The sequence below is a fragment of the Gallus gallus genome, chromosome 10 (genome assembly GCF_016699485.2).
Source record: "Gallus gallus isolate bGalGal1 chromosome 10, bGalGal1.mat.broiler.GRCg7b, whole genome shotgun sequence".
NCBI classification, from domain to species: domain Eukaryota; kingdom Metazoa; phylum Chordata; class Aves; order Galliformes; family Phasianidae; genus Gallus; species Gallus gallus.
The window spans coordinates 10,785,047-10,790,108 of NC_052541.1; positions in this window are offsets into that span (position 1 = coordinate 10,785,047).

Below are 5,062 nucleotides of genomic sequence, written 5' to 3' on the forward strand. Positions count from 1 at the left end.
CCAGTTGAGCAGTTGCTTTGATTCATCTTTGTCTTATTGTGAAAAAATGGGAAAACAGTTACAATTCATAATACCAGGTGAATTAAAGTGCATTTTATTATCTCCGTAAGCAATGTAAATGCAGTTCTTATCCATCCTGCCTTCGGTAGAGAAGTTATGATTCTATTTGTAAATATCTATCTGGTGGCTTGCTATTTTTTTTCTTTTTCTTTCTTTCTTTTTTTTTTTTCTTTCTCCCTTTTTTCTTCATTTTAAGGTTGATCTGAATAGAGGGTGAGTACTGATGTCTGTGAATTAAGCATCAGTTTTACTGGGGTAACTCAGCAAATGCTTGTTGCACAACTGTTAATCATGGGGCTCTCTGAAACTTTACGTGACAAACAATGATGAGTTAAAAATTTAACACATGCAAGCTTCTTGATGGTATCAAGCTTATTTGCAAGCAGCCTAGGAAAAAACGCTGGAAAAGTGTCGTTCAATGGAATGCACTTAGTCTGAAATGTGAAGGCCAAGAAAAAGCCAAGCTTCAGTATTGAATACCAGGCTGGGTAAGAAATCACCGAACGTGAATATGTTTGATATGTGATCCTTGAGACATCCTTAGAACTCTGCGATTCTGTTTGTTTTAAAAGTTGAATGGATTTTTAAACACTTTGCCCTCTTCTGCTCATGTGCTGGAACCTCTGGTAACATTGATTCACAGTAGTTGAGCATTTAAATAGGAGAAAACTCTCCCAGACAGTGTCTTCCTTTAAAGTCAAAGAGAGGGTGGTTGCCTTGTGGTACTTTCATTTGGCACTGGAAGCTGTGTTGCATAAGTTGTGCAGGAAATCTCTCTTCCCACTCAACCAAGTCTGCAGGGTGGATGAGAAACTCAGCTGTTGTCTTTCAGTCATGATTAACAGCATCTTAACTTGTTCTTCCGTAACTCTTTTTTTCTCCACTAGAGCTTGAACTGCGAGATGACTGAAGTGTTCACTAGGTTAGGTGAAGAGGAAACTTAGACTTCTGAAGAGTTTGTTCACGTGTGAGTAATTTCAGAATAACACCCAAGCACAGATCATGTCAGTCAGGAGTAAGAGTTGAATGAGTTGAACGTTGGAGTAGTTGTTGCGGTTCATATTATTATTATTTTTTTGTTTAGAATAATGTGAATATGTAGGTAAATCCTTGAACAGCTCTCCTGTTTTAAAGGTCAGCCACAACATAGACTACTCTAAAGAGAAGCCACTTCTAGCTCTAATTGTCCTTCCTGTTGCGGAGTTCAATCTGAACTGCTGTGTAAAGTCCGGCACTTGCGTACATTGTGTATGTGTTGGCTCAGATTGTAGGAGTTATGAAAACAAATTACGTGGGAAGTAAAATTAAATTATATTGAGGTATCTTGGACTAGAATTTCACCTATTTCTGCATCAGCCCAAGTCATAGGTGACTTTTTTTTTTTTTAATATGAATTGCAGCCTATTGGATCTTGCTGTCCAACCTTAGTCAGCCCTGCCCGTTCTGGAAGTATTCTGCTTGCCAACAGAGTATACAGATGACATTTAAGTGCTAAAATATATGCTGCTTTTTTACCTATTGGCAAGTTCTACTGTACCCGTCCAAATGTTTGGCTTCATGAATAGGAGCGAATGGCTAAAACTAACCTTCAGTTATCTTTTTTTTTTCCCTTAGAATGTTTTTTTTTTTTTTTTTAATGTAGAGAAGTTAGGAAGAAGATGTAAATGCAATAAGCAAGCTGTTTTTGTCCTGTTTCCAATGTATTCTGCTGTTATGATTGGTGCATTTGACACTTCTGCAAAACTGAAAATTCTGTAGGCTACAAAGTTGCAAGCAGGAGGAGTAAATTTTCTTCTAAGAAAGTGAGTTACTATTACTAGTTAATAGGCATTCACCTCTTTTGACACTTCTCAGTGTTGTCCAGTAACAGGACAAGAAGCAGTGGGCACACAAACAGATAAAATTCCATAATAAAATCATAAAACCTTTTTTCACTGTGAGGTTGGTCCAACACCTGGGAACGGGTTGCCCAGAGAGGCTGAGGAATCTGTCCTTGGATATATTCAAACCCCAGCTGGATGCACTCCTGGCAGCTCTGAGCACAGCAGGTGAGCCAGACAATCCATAGAGGAACCTTCTAGCCTGTCTTAGTAAGGTATTTTTCTGTTCATTTTCTAACCTGCATTATCTGTGAGTAGTTTTTTTCCCTTTATAGAAGTAGTCAAATTTTATCACTGCAACTTGAGTTTGACTTTCAACTTTTTTACTTCTTATAAGTCTTGGATTTAAGTGTATTTAAAAGTTGTCTTTGGATTTGTAATGCTTTCAGAAATTAGAACGCTGTTTTATTTTCAAATAGATGATAAAGTACATCTACATTACTTTAGTCAGAAGTGACTGATCAAAGTTCAAGGTGTTGCATTCTTGAGAGAGGTTGATGATGGAGACTCAGGTATCTCTGGAATTCCTCTTATTTATAAAGAATGCAAGATCCTGTTCCCTGAACACAGGGGGCATCAAATAGCTGAGAACAGTCTTTTGCTTGCAACTGAAAGACCTTTTAACCAAGACTGCAGTTTAGATCAAAGAGCTCCCTTTCAGCTTTTTCTTAGGAGTGTACTCACAGGTATTCTGCTATCTGGTTTAACTGTTCCCTCTCCCTGCTCATGCACATACTCATCTCCTTTCTTTCCTCCCCATTTTCTATTCAGGGCAATAACAGCATGTTTTGAAGTGTTTTTGCATATTACTTTGCTTTGGATAATAACATGTGCCTCTGTTCCAGTGTGGAGCCTAGTGTTTATGAGGAAGCTTAACCTTTTGGACTCTCTTAAAACAAATGCATCAGTCATGCAGACCAGCTTAATCCACCCTGCAACAGTAATTTAAAACAATAGCTTCTTTTCTGTACATCCTTATCTGTGCTCTTGTCCCACTGACTCCCAAGGTTGTGTTAACGTTGGTGCAATAGACTGACTTAGATTTGAAAAACAAAAAATGAAGCTTTCTACAGTTTTATCAGAAGCTGAAGTGCACTTATGCTGGCTCCATGATTTCTGCGGAGAGATTACAGAATATATCAACTTCTGTATTATAATACCCAAGAGTACAAGGAAATACAGAAGGTATTGGTACACTTAAAAGTTCAACAATATCTCAAACAAATCCAATATCGAGCTCTGTTGTGATGTGTTCTCATCATGGCTTCAAGAAAAGTGGGGTGTTGATGTAGTAGAAACAGGCAGTTTTCTCTGATAGCTGATTTTAAAAGTCAGCATTAGCAATAAATCTAAACTATAGTAACAATGGAAAAAAGGGAAATACATGCCTATTTGTACTTTTTTCTCTATCAAATGGGACAGCAAGCCTCTGCATACAAAAGCACAGAAGTTATTTTTGCTCTAGAAAAACAGGCTAGAGGTTTGGCTGAATTAAGCAACTTGAAAAATAAATCAATTTATTTTTATTATATTTTATGGGAGGCAACTTAAGTACTGTAAAACATAATATGTACATGTTACTATAGACAGTTGCTGACTCCTGCTTTCCAAAGTAGATAGGTGCAGGTTGAGATTTATTTCAGTTTCTTGTTTATGTGTTAAGAAGCTGCTTGGTGGAAAAGTGGAAACGGGTGTAAATATCTGCAAAATGCAATGATAATTCTCTTATTTGGTGTGGAGAAGTTCTTCATTGTTCTTTGTGTGATTTAACGCGCTTAAAAAATGTGTTTGGGTTCTTTAGGTCCCCACGTTTTCAGGAACTCCACCTGCAGAATTCCTTTTTACAGATGGGAGTGAAGTGGGTGAACGATAAGGTCTTCATAACCTACCTACGGAAGGGCTAAGTTTAGGTCAGTAAATTCTAACAGCTGGTACAAGAGCTGAAAGCAGTTTTTATTGAACTAAAGTCATTTTCTGTGGGAGGAAAAGCAGGCGCTGAAAAATCAGTTCTTGAATCTATGTTGGTGGCAGTACAACAGGAAGAAATGCAGCCAGTCATATTTAAATGTCCTTAAAATACGTATTTTTTCTTAAAATCAGCTATACCTTGCGGCCTTAGCTTGTAGTACTTATGATTTTCTAATGTTCTTTGACATGTCAAATGGGGCTTGCTTAAAAACAGTAGGAAGGTTTATGACATGTTTATAGAACTGCTGAAGGGAGCCCACCTAACTTTTAAACAGACCTGCATGTGCAAGTTCTGTAGAATAAGGATGTAAGCTTGGGGTGTTGGAAGTGTGTTGAGCAACTCTGAACTCTGGAGTCTGCTTTTGGCACTACAAGAGGATCACTGTCAAATAAGAGTTCAAAGTTGGATGATTAATACTAGTCTTGTGTTGGGTCTGGCAAGTCTGGACAGTGGAGGTGTGGAAGGAGATGCTCCAGCTGTGCAAGAAGTGGAAGCGCAGCATCTCAGTGCACTGCATGTCCACCATGCACCAGCTTAGCTGCTAGCAAGTTAAAACAAGAACTTCTAAGTCTGAAGATTGCAGCAGAAACAATTTTCCTAGAGAAGTTTTGCAAATCCTGTAAAAGATACAGGGAGATAAAGTTCAGAAGCAGCAAAACTGACAAACATGCTTCAGCTTTTTTTTTTTTTTTTTTTTTTTTTTTTTAAAGTCAGGCACTGATGAAATTTTGCAAAGGGTCAGTCATTATAGTGCAATTGTCCCTGTACTGCTCCTGGCAGCTACTGATTTTACGCATGTAAGTAGAGACATTCAGAGACACACCCTTGGCTGTTTTGTGCAAGACTTTGGCCTGTGTTTGTTAAACTATGTATTCTGAGCAATAAGTAATATATCGTATTCCCAAATACAGGGTTTGCTTATATTATACTTCAGATGATAGGTTGGGAAATGTATCTTTCTGTATACTTCTGGAACTTGTATAATGAAAAACCGCTTGCTCAGAACTACTGTGTGTACTCAACCTTAATTCACTCATCAGCTTGAACATCCCTTCCATCTCTTGGAATATCTTTAATGCTGATTTCTAAACTGGATAACCCACACCCTCATTTGCCTAATTTGGATGTGACAAGCCATACCACATAGCTGAAC